At 42.8% G+C, this 12,174-nt stretch overlaps 2 protein-coding genes across 3 annotated transcripts in view; one reads left to right on the top strand and one right to left on the bottom strand.

Moving 5' to 3' along the window:
• Positions 1 to 12,174, bottom strand: part of MCPH1 (microcephalin 1) — a 229,417-nt gene that overhangs the window by 89,273 nt on the left and 127,970 nt on the right.
• Positions 1 to 12,174, top strand: part of ANGPT2 (angiopoietin 2) — a 53,910-nt gene that overhangs the window by 15,611 nt on the left and 26,125 nt on the right. The gene's annotated exons all lie outside the window — the stretch shown is intronic.

The raw sequence follows: 12,174 nt of genomic DNA, 5'->3' as shown, positions 1-12,174 counted from the left end.
CCTACCAAACGCAAGGGTCCATACAGGATGTTCTAAAACTCAAGTAACCCCAAATACTTATGGACTCTGTTTGCCAGTTAGGCACTGCCCAGCTCCTCAAACTTCGGAACTGGGTCGGACACTGCCACCCCCATTTTAAGTTCCATGCTGACTCTTGCAGCGCTCTTGCTTTTAACAACAGCAAACCACTAAAAACCCAGCTTTGCCCAGTGGCACCATCTAAGCGTGTTGAAACTGAGCTACTTTGGGCTACTAATTCTTCCAGTAGCTGACAGATGTTAAATATTGTGGGATTTCCCTTGAATATCTGAACTGTCCCGTGTTCTTAGGAGTTTGCTGCAGGGACCTGGGGAGGCTTGGCACACAGCTTGGGAACCCTGATTCACTTGTCCCATTTGATTTTCAGACGAACGTAGCACAGAATGCATTTATATACTCATTTTACCAATGAGAAACCTGAGGTTAAAAAAGCTGACCTGGTAGCTAGTAAGTATGCAGCTGAGCCAGGATTCACACCCAGGTGTGTCTGAGTCCCAAAACCTGTGGCATAATGATGGCCCTACTACAGCTTCAAAAATCACACATGTCACTTCTCTCCAACCTGAAACCAACACAAAGCTACTTTATTCAAGTTTTTATAATGCTGCGGAAAAGCAAGAGCTGCTTGAATTGGAATAACTCTAAATACAATGAAGTTCAATAGATTAATTCATTTATTTTACTTTTCTCAGAGCAATTTTGTATTCATCCCAATGGGTAGCACAGCTATTCAAAGGATAAATCATTTTCTTCCTATACTTGAAGTCACTGAACTCCATCAAAATGCAACCCATGACTCAGACATTTATTTATTTATTATTTATTTTTAGACTAATGGGAACTGCATGAATTCTTTCTCGGTCTTCCGAGAGCAAATGCCGTTTATGCTTGACCCGGAAAGAACTGAGCTTCGGAACGTTAAATTACTAATTTACCTAACTGAGTACTTTTAACCCTCTTTGGGCAGCTGGAACGGTTTAATCTACACTCTCTGCAGACAGTCACTTTAAAACCACTTTTTCAAAGTTCATGTCTTTAGGCAGTACTTAGGTACAACCAGAGGAAAGATGCAGACAGAGGTAAATAAAATCACTCATAGTAACTAGGGTTGTAGTGTCACGGCAAAAGTTATCAAACATTTCATTTTTATACCCTTGCCATTAAAAAAATTTTTATTGAGGTCTAAAACACAAGAAGTGTATACAGTGTACTAACCTTAAGTTGACAGCCTCGTGAACTTTTAAAATATGAATTTGTGTAACTAGCGCTGGGATCTAGATATAAAACATTTCCCGCACCCAGAAGGTCCCCTCATGCCCCTTCCCCATGAATAATCTCTCTTGCACACGCCTGAACACCTCCCAGCCAGAAACCATTATTCTGACTTCTGTCACCGCCCACAGGTTTGGTCCACTCTTGAACTTGATATAAACGGGATCATACAGGAGGTGCTCTTTTGCATGGGTTCCTTTTGCTCCACAGGCTGCCCGCGACGTGTTTAATTGTACCACTGATCTGTTATTTAAAACAACTGAGATGTAGTGCACTAACATATCAAACCAGTCCCCATGGGGCAATATTTACAAGTCAAAATAATAGTCTATTGTGAGACAGAAAGCAGTGAAAAGTGCTCACAAAGGAATATTATTTAGCAGTTTCAATTTGGTATCATATGCTTGGCCACAAAACATTCCCAATCCTCATGATTTGGGCAGCTCGACAGGTTTTATATTGAGCAAGTTAGTATGTAAGACAGGTTCATTTTATGACAAGGTGTAAATCTATATGGGTGCCTATTTATTTATTTTAAAAATTTATTTACTTATTTATTTTCGGCTGCGTTGGGTCTTTGTTGCTGTGAGCATGGGCTTTCTCTAGTTGCGGCGAGTGCGGGCTACTCTTCGTTGTGGTGCACAGGCTTCTCTTGTTGCAGAGCACCGGCTCTAGGCACACGGGCTTCAGTAGTTGTGGCGCACACGGGCTCAGTAGTTGCTCCGCGGCATGTGGGATCTTCCTGGACCGGGGATCAAATCCGTGTCCCCTGCATTGGCAGGTGGATTCTTAACCACTGAGCCACCAGGGAAGTCCCTGGGTGTCTATTTAAATGGATTCCTTCTCAGAGTGAAATTTTATTCAAAAATTAGGATGATAAGTAACTAACCATGTAGAAATATAATAATGTGCATTTAAAGTGACATCTTCACTTTATGGCCAAACTTTGCATCTCTATCCTTACTTAAGCACTGGAGAGAAAGTGACTTCCCCACACATGAATGACATGCCGCTGAAACAAACGACTGAAATAAACTGCCTCTAAAAATGAGTCAGAAACAACACCGTCCCTAGAACTGGTATTGCGTAAAGAGAAGACTGATACAACATACATTTTGTAGCAAGACACTCTTATTTTGGGTCTGGAGGTTTTGGAAGACGTAATTAGAAGGTCACTGATTTGTCCAAAGTCATCATCACTATTTGCAGCTCCCGGTGGAGGTTCTCTTCTTGTGGGACCAAACTTCAGCCGTCCGCAGCTCTGAGGGCCTGCGAGCCACAGCCAGATGGGGGACATGTGTAAAGCTTCCCCATGGCCTTCCAAAGTGAACTGCAGTCCCAAAATATTTCATCGGTGAACAGTAAATACTGTGATATATACTTGATACAGTCATCAAATTTCAGATCAAGAAATAAAGATGAGTTATAATTAGTAAAAAAAAAAAGCTGTACTATTCTATTTGCCGCTTAGTTTGCTCATTGAATATTGTTCTGCTTTTGTTGCATTGTTTTCGATTAGAAAAAAATTTTTTTTCTGTTGATGAGGTTTAAAATAAGTGTTAAAATGCTTAAAAATGCATTACAGCTTTAAAGAGGAATCTGCAAAACAGCCTAATTAAACAAATAATCTGTATTTCTAATGTGAGTTTAAAAAGAGGACTGATCACTTTTAAGTTTCTTTGCTTTTGCAAAGCGTAGGCAAGTAATACGATTCCCTAAAGTATGCGCACACAGGCCACTCAATTATGTAAATAAATATAAAAATATGAAAACTTTTATAGCTTTAAACCCTTGAGAGGACTGAACCAGAGGTCAAATTAGAGATAATCTAATATATTAGAAGAGGTAAACTCTCCCTCCTTAATGCTTCAGAAAAGCACGCACTTTAGCTGCTATACAATCATAAAATTAAAAAAGCGGCAGCTACAGCTTTATGAACATGAAAAGCAAAATGAACACACTTGTCTAAATATTTCCCAGCGCTGTTACTGCAGCAAGTCTGACCAGAGCGTGATGCTGAATGAAGCTCTCCATTTCCTCACCACACACAAGGCACCGTCACACACACTCGGCTCTTAGAAATGTCAGTCAGTGGAGAGAGCATACACATACATGTTGTATCCATTTATTCAAGTCCACTGTAAAGTAGACAGAATGGTTTTGGGGCAAGAGAACATGAACAGTTCAAAAGAGAGCTACCAGCCGTACCAAGAAAATACCATAAGAACACATTTTCGCGGATGGTGGGTCAGGAGTACACCGTCATATACAAGGGATGGAATACGTGATCGCTGTTTTCATGCAAATCAATCTAGTGTACTTTGGGCACCCTCCAGTAGTATCCTCGAGGTCTCTCCGTTGGAATTCTCTCCACCTTTTGCTAGCAGAGGAGATAAAGCAGCAGAGGGGCTTGGCTGGAGTCTGTTCTGCTGTGCGGCGCTCAGCAGGGCGTGCAAGGCCCAGTTCTGACATTTCTCAAGCATTCCCATCTGCATTCCCAACGCCTCCCCCCATTCTTTTAAAGAAACAACACAAGCTTCCTGGCTTCCTTATAAAAAACTAGTTTGTCTTGAAAGTATCTTCAAGACAAAAATCATTTAAATTCTTTAAGTCTCTTCCCTTTCATAGCCATCTAGTATAGTAATCATGACAGTGTACCTTTATTTCACATTAAAAAGAGAAAAAAAAAAAAAAAAGAGAGAGAGAAAAAAATCTGCTTTTGCTCCAAAGATGATCACACTATCTTGTCCCTAGAAATCTACCCAGGATTTTTGCAAACCCACAGAATACAGAAAGAGCAGAAATGGGACAGGCATAAATAACCTTTGTGATCTGAATACTTCATCACAGAAGTGAAAAAGTAACATTGTTAACACTTGGTAGCAAAGTTTTCGGGTAAGCACAGGTACACCAGTGCAGTGGTAAGAGTCCTGGACTGGGCATTGGGTCACCAGGGTTTTAATTTTCACTCCGCTACCAGCTAACACTGTGATCCAGGTCCTAGAACCCTCATCCACATAATGAGAAAGTCCAGCAATGTTACTGATTTCCAAAGTCTTCCTCCCCACCCAGCTTCTGAAGGTCTGTCACCCCACAGCCAGGTGACAATGGATGGATATATCTGTATCTACATTTATCTCCACAACTGAGGACATACGTATGTTCATGAATATACACATAATGTTTCAAAAGATTCTGCCTGCCGCAGAAAGGCACTGAAATAATTTACTTACCTTATTTTTTTCTCGGTGCACCTTAATTTCAGACAGGCAAGAACACTTTAGTTTCATTAAAAAAGAAATCCTCGGTATACTGTAATCTAAATTAATCAAATCTCATTCCCAGAGCTGAAATTCAACGGCTCCCATTGTAATAACTGACAATTCAGTTCCTTTTATAAACGAGAGAATAGTCGTATGTTCCCTTTCTACCTCTGTAGGAAGCATCACTTGCATGTCCTAGGCTGAGAACAAATATCGCAGGCACCAGACCAGTGAAGCAGTCCGCAGAATGTCCTCTGCGCCGTCGGGCATTTGCGGAGGTTGAAGGACGTTCTCCCACTGCGTTGGCCTCTGCTAAGCTCGTGTTTCACCTTCTGCATATGGCGACCGGTGATCGTGGCCTCGGTTTTGTCTCCGGCTCCACCCTTTCTCCAATCTGTTATAAACACTGACACTTTCAGGAGAGCTGCTTTCACGGCCGCTCTCTCAGCAACGTTACCAAACTGCACATGCCAGGGCTTTAACCCAATGATCCCACACGACCTGGGGCCTGGAGCCGCTCACCTTGGCCTCACCTCCCATCACAGCACAGTCAGGTCCACGGGGCCGCGGGTGAGGCTGTGAGTGCTCCGACCTGGGGTTTCTGTTCTGTGAATGAGGCCCGGGGTCGCCCCCTGCTCCCAGGGAACACGTGGAGACACGGCCAGTCCTCTGGGCCCCCCTCTGCCAGCCAGTCCCACAGGGAGCAGCCAGTGGGCTTCAGTTCCCCAGACGCCCACTTCCTGCCTGACCCCCAGTCATGGGGACGCCGGTGCACCCGCGGGCCCCTGGGGCACAGCACGCAGCTGGGGAGCTGATGCCGGGGTCGCCCTGCCCCGCGAGGGATGGGAGTGCGCTCTCTCTTGCCCCAGGCGGAAGGTTCTGAAACACATTTCCTATGGATCCTCAGAAGGTCCTGTGGGATTTCTCACCAAGGCCACAGCGGTGGTCAAGGGTGTCCACAGCGTGTGTGCCGGCCTCCTCCACCCAGCTTCCCTCGCTTGTCCCCCTAGGCTGCTCCCTGGGACCACTTCCTAAGTAAACTTCCTGCATGTGTGCCTTTGTCTCGGGCTCCGCTTTGGGGGAAACCCAAGCTAAGGCAGCATGAGAATCAAAGGAGATTAAACATATACATATAGATACACATGGGAAGATGGATAAGATATAGATGTAGATACAGATAGGCATTTTACAGGTGTCAATTGCTATAACTAGCCTTGCTGCATATAAGTGTATATATGACCTAACAGCATCGGCTGCATTTTATTTGCTCCTTGACTTACAAGTATCTGTGAGTGCTGTGAACCAGAGCTCTAGCAGATACTTGGGTAAATATGTATGTACGTTAAGAGCCCTCCTAAGGGCTGTATCTTGTGTAAAGCATGACCCCTCTTCCTATATGAAATGCCCAGACAAATTTAGGTTGCTATACCAGCCTCATTATGCCTGCATACATTTAAAGGGGATGCTACTGATGAAAAGTAGCCTTTTTATCAGTAGGAAATGACTGGAACATTTTGAGGGGAAAAATACATTTTCTCCTTAGATTTTGGAGTGATGGTAAGGGCAACATACAAAGAGGCAAAGAGATAGTGTATGTGATAAAAAAAATAACCAATTAAATAATGAAAAGGAATATACAGTTACACCCACAAATAAAAGCAAAGACATATGACTCGATGGAGCACAGATATACTGGTGAACTCAGATTATTTATAACTTTATCTGTCCCGGGGGACAAGCTATGAACTTCAGTGCAGCAGCAACTAGTGACTACGGCGCTATGCCTTATAACGTCTTCCAAGTTTACAGTCAGCACAGGGCACACTTTTAGTCTCTCTGTACTAGTGAAAATAGGAACGGGGTTATCTAGACACAGGATCAGATAACAGAATGTCGTTCACAAATGATAAATAGAAAAAAGTGAAAACTAGGTCAGAACAAATTAGTTATAGGAAGTGCTTGAATGATCCTCTGTGGGGTGGGGTCCATGTAGTTATGGAGGACAGAAGCAGGTGTGCTTGTTAACCACCCAGAAAACCTGTGCTGTCAGGGCCTTGCTTCCCTTGATATCCTGTCTGCCGGACCTGGAGAGGACAGAAAGTGCCAGAATGGAAGGCAAGTGGCTTTGATACGGGCTCTTCTGGGAGACATGAACTCAAGTATGGCATCAATACAAAGAGGACATGGAAAGAGTCCCCAGCTCATGGGGTATTTAGGCATCATCTCCAAAATGTGGAGCAATGCATTTGCCCCTAGTCCCCTGCAAGGTTTGAGATGACAAAGGTTTGCCTGAGACGTGCATCTCCCAGTCTTTCCCCCTTTAACATCTGCATCTCTCCTTAAACACTGCTGAGGACACAACTGCTTGGACAGTCAAATGTCCAGATTAGTAAACACAACAAAACAAAACAAAACCTTATATGGAGGGAGAAGAAAGCCCAGTTTTGCCACTTTTCTGTCTGAAGACCTCCAAAGATGTTTTGTTTCCTCATGACAGGGAAGCAAGAACATTAGGTCATAAGCCTTCCAAACAGAATATCCCTTGATTTAACGATCTTGCATTCACGTTTCCAAACTAATTATCGCAGCAAATGCTTTGCTTGTTGTTACTAGTGCGGATGGCTGGAGAGTGGCTTCAGGATTGCTGTATCCCAAGCAAAGAAGAACGTAAGCCTGTAGTATTAGGAGGTTTAAAAAATCAATGAGACAAAAAAGAAATGTTTTTGATATCAAATCGCAACACACAAGGACGTGGGGCTCTTTGAAGAGAGCAGGCAATGGTGTAGCACCTGACTGCAGAAAGGGCAAGGCCTCCTGGCAAAGGAGATGCAGACAAAGGCCGGAGGGATGAAGCAGCCTACGTGGTCTGGCACATCCAGGAGGCAGGTGAGCACAGGATGTGAGGCAAGGAGATCGCAGGGCACAGGCCAGGAAGGGTGTGTGCTGCGCTTTGCCTCACAGGAGCAGGTGCAGCGCAGTATGTGAGCTGCAGGGGGATGAAGCTACACCGATGCCCTGACCCTCAGGTGGGATGGGGGCAGAGTTAGGGGCTGCATCACAACCCAGAAGACAAAGGAGGGCAGACCTTGGTGGGAAGAAGGGATCAAGTCAGAGGGATTAGTGAGGTAGGAAAAAACAGCTTTTTTTGGGAGGTGTGAGTGGAAGAGACAACAGTTATAGTATCTTGTTTCCAAATTGAAATGCTATAGAATAAAATGTTTCCAGTGAAACCTCAAGTTGTTTGTTAACTTCCTAGGGAAATTAGGTTATTCAGATGGACAAAACCTAATGAACTAAAAAGGCATCAGGACACGGAGCTTTGTTGAAGTAGAAGTGATCTCTCAACCAGGACCTATATAGTTGGTAAGGGACCAACACCAAAATCTCGAAGTTAGGGATGATTTTTGTATACTACCTATGTTTTCCTTTCCCCAGCCAATTCTGAGATTACTTTCCTTTTGGTACAAAAGGTGATGATGATAATCTTGGTGAAAAGGAAGATGGCCAGGGAAACATTTTAGTGTGTAATCAATCTGCCACAGTTGCTTCGTAAATGGACTTATTTTTCCTGTCAAATTATTTTTCCAAATGTTTGGGGAGTAATGAAAAACCTCAGGACATATCTTACATTGAAAAAAATATATATGTCTATGTTGTGTTAAAATATCTTCTTCTGGCTGCTTGAATTTCAATGTGTTGCCAACTTTTAAAAGATGGTGTTTAGGGTGTAATTCTTTTTAGCGAATAAAAAAATAACATCAAGCGAGAATCTATGCAACTATAAGCATAGCAATAGCCTTACGAGGTTCATTTAAGTTTGGATAATCCATCTGAGCGCGAAGGAAACAGAAACAGCTCAAGGACCCACACATGGAAGCGTGCTTGGACCATTAATTAAGACGAGGACAAAATGAACGTCCACACAATTCTTTCTAACTTGTAACGGGAACCTTTCCGAGGCACTTGGACCCACAAATGAGAATCGCTGCCTAATCATCTTCAGACATGAGGGCAATGTCAAACATTCCTTCAAAATACGAGTATGCGAAGCCACCCATGTGAAACGAGACAGAACCATATCCCTCCCTGGGGAGGCTCAAGTGTCTTGGAACTGTTTTGATAAGAGTGGCTAAGCGCAAACAGCAAGGACGGGAAACGTTTGCAGGAGGAGAGTGGGAGCAGGGCGCTGCCAGCGAGAGGAAAGGCCTCATTTGCTTCGTATTCTTTCTTGTACTAAGACCTCCTTATACTAGAGTGAACTTTCATTGGGTCGATTTCTATATTGCTGGGTTTCAGTTGCAGACAATTAAATACAGGAGATACTAAACAGAAAGACGTTTTTAGGCAACAAACTAGAAAAGAACTAATTTGTCAACTTCAAGAGTTGGGGGAATTTCAAAGCACATGCATCCGTGTGTATCAGCCAAACCGGCTTCATTTCTATATTTGGTCTTATGCTCAGGCACATGCCGTGATTTAGGGAAAGCCTGCATTAAATGGGAAATTTTCACACTACGTAATGAATGTTCAGAGTCTTTCTCTCTAAAAATTACTACTAGTCTTTGGGGGTGAAAACTACCCATTTGTCATGTCCCAGGAGATAAAAATCGTCACTGGTAGTCTTCAAATCTAGGCTTTTCTATTAGTAAAAATGACCCCCCCCCCCCGCATTCCTTAACTGTGTGGTAGGTGGTCTATCTTTTTCTTTAAGGCACTGAGAAGCTTGGCCATTGGAAGGCACGCTCACATCGATTTTGGGATGTACCACTTTGGGCTGTTAAAAGGCAGGAAGTGCGGTGTGCCCTCTGGGTTGAACTACCAGTCTGCTCCAGGCACCCCAGCCCAGAAGTGCCCATGTGAGACTGGGCACCTGTGGTCCATGGAAAGAGATGAACACAGTAACTGAGACATGGAAGCAACCAACAAACATCAACTAGAGTTATTGTGGTTGTTACTGCTGCTACCGTTTCTGGGATTAAGTACGTTCTTAATTCTTAGAGTACTCAACTGTCATATCACCCATCTCTCTTAAAACCTTAATTTAGGGCTTCCCTGGTGGCACAGTGGTTGAGGGTCTGCCTGCCGATGCAGGGGACGCGGGTTCATGCCCCGGTCTGGGAAGATCCCACATGCCGCGGAGTGGCTGGGCCCGTGAGCCATGGCCGCTGAGCCTGCGCGACCGGAGTCTGTGCTCCGCAACGGGAGACGCCACAACAGTGAGAGGCCCGCGTACCGCACACAACAACAACAACAAAAACCTTAATTTAATTTCGCTGCGTAGCTAGTTAATAAAAGGGTAACAAGGGTTACCCTTGTGTGAAAGCACAGATCTTGTTGAGAATCAATGCAAAGTGTCTAATACTTGATATTCCTGTTTGTGTTTTACTTTTCTCTCAAAGACTTCAGTTAGTTAGCAATTGGGTCAGTATCATATAGGATTTTACTTTTTTTAGTTGTATATATTATATAAAGAAACTATATATGTATGTACTATATATAATATCTATATACACACATCATGTGTATACACAGATCTGTAACTTGCTTCAGTGTAAGATTAACCTCCTCTCTGCAACATACCATACACATATACTTTCACACACACATAACTCGTACACAGACTTTGTCATCCTAAAAAGCTGAAAAAACAGTGACTTAAAAAGCATTTATATTCTACTGTTTTCAAGCTTAGAGAAAGATATGGCCATAAGGTAAGAAATTTTATTTTAAAAAATTAGGTCTTTTATGTCTTAAAGTTCTTGAGTCTAATTTTAAATTGGAACTTGACTTTAAAATGTCAAATTATAAACAATCCTCTCATGTGTCTTGTTGATTGTAACCACATTTGACTCATTAGTTCTACAGTCGGGGTTGAGGATGATGAAGGATTCATTTTCCCCTTCTAGTTATGCGATTTAGAGCGAAACAAGATAGAACCGTTTTTATTTAGCCCTTAAGTACTCAAATCAACGAGAAGATTAAGACTACTAGTTTGCAACTTATTACTTCAGAGTATGTACTTAAACCAAACCCCAGCTTAAGTATATCTTTAATAGTTCGAAACTTCCCAGAATAAGTCTTTCTAAATATTATCTTTGCTGGGTGTTAAGAGTAACTAAGACAACTCTTCTGGATGACTTACATAGCTTTAACTTTAACCTCAAAAATTCCATTATTCCCATGGTAGTGAGAGAGAGAAAGAGAGAGGGAAAGAGGGAGCAGACAGGGAGGGAGGGAGGGAGGGAAGGAGAAATTACAAACTTCTATCCATGAGCTGTTTTATATCATGTATTTAAATTGTAAAAAGTTACAATTTTTAAAAGGCGGGGGAAAGGAAAAAGGAAAGAATGAATTAAGAAAGAAAGACCACAACCGCCAAAAGGCCTGAGCTAGTTAGTACTAGCTAGTTAATAAAAGGGTAACAAGGGTTATCACACTTCAGATTATACGAAGTCTATATTACACATGTTTGTTGGACTGCCAAGGAGTAGTACCTGATTTGTTTTCCTACAGTGGTCTTTTCTATTTTGACCACTTCTCATATTGAGAAGTAAAGGCTTCAACTACAAGATTTTACAAATTATCAGGATTCTAGTAATTGTCAGGTTTCATGCTATATTTGATCTGCTCAAACCAAGGGAGAACCAGGGGGTGACTGAATCATCAAGATAACCAGCGCGGAGGGAGATGGGCAGTGCGTGGGATGGAGGTGATGCAAACCAGCATGGAAACAGTAACCCTACAGCTCTCACACTAACCCCGACCCTGCACCACCACTCCAGACACAGTGTGTAAGCTGGACCAACAAAGAAGCCCTTGACGGTCGGGGGAAACTCGACCCTGGCCGTTCCATTTTCTCACTCTTATAGGCAGAAGCATAGAATTACTCAGGGGTTAACACTTCAGGAGAAATAAGGTTTGATGACTAGCTCTATGAATGGTTTCTCTGCAGAGAATGATGAGTTGTAAAGAAAGGCACTATAAGCAGATTTTGTTTTTAAATAAGCAGTTTGATGATCAACTTTCAATTATCCAATTTAATAAAAAAATTTTTTTGAGTTATAACTATATGAAAAAGAAATGAAAATAAAAATAAGGTTTCTGTCCTCATGACCTTATAGTTTAGACCAATGACTGGAATTGTGGCTCCCATGATTGGATCATTAAGAAAAACAAAGAAAGGAAATGAAATTTTAAGTACCTAGAGTTATACATGCACAATGCCTCTAAAAGCAGAGCTTAATTAATCCTTAAAACACTCCTCTGACCAAACCGAAACCCTATTATATATACGAGGACACTGTGGCCCTCCCCAAAGTTGAACAACTTACCTAGAGTCCAAGGAAAATAGGGGAGCAGGTGTGCACAGCCTGAAGCCCACATGTTCCTTCCCACACACCTGGCTGGCCTGCATTTGTATTCTTTTTTTAATTAATTAATTTATTTTTGGCTGCATTGGGTCTTCATCGCAGCGCGTGGGCTTTCTCTAGTTGCGGCGAGCGGGGGCTACTCTTCGTTGTGGTGCGCGGGCTTCTCATTGCGGTGGCTTCTCTTGTTGCGGAGCACGGGCTCTAGGCGTGCGGGCTTCAGTAGTTGTGGC

Source organism: Delphinus delphis, chromosome 21 (genome assembly GCF_949987515.2).
Source record: "Delphinus delphis chromosome 21, mDelDel1.2, whole genome shotgun sequence".
In the NCBI taxonomy this organism is placed as follows: domain Eukaryota; kingdom Metazoa; phylum Chordata; class Mammalia; order Artiodactyla; family Delphinidae; genus Delphinus; species Delphinus delphis.
The sequence above is the reverse complement of the archived record's forward strand: the minus strand, read 5'-3'. Positions and strand labels throughout refer to the sequence as shown.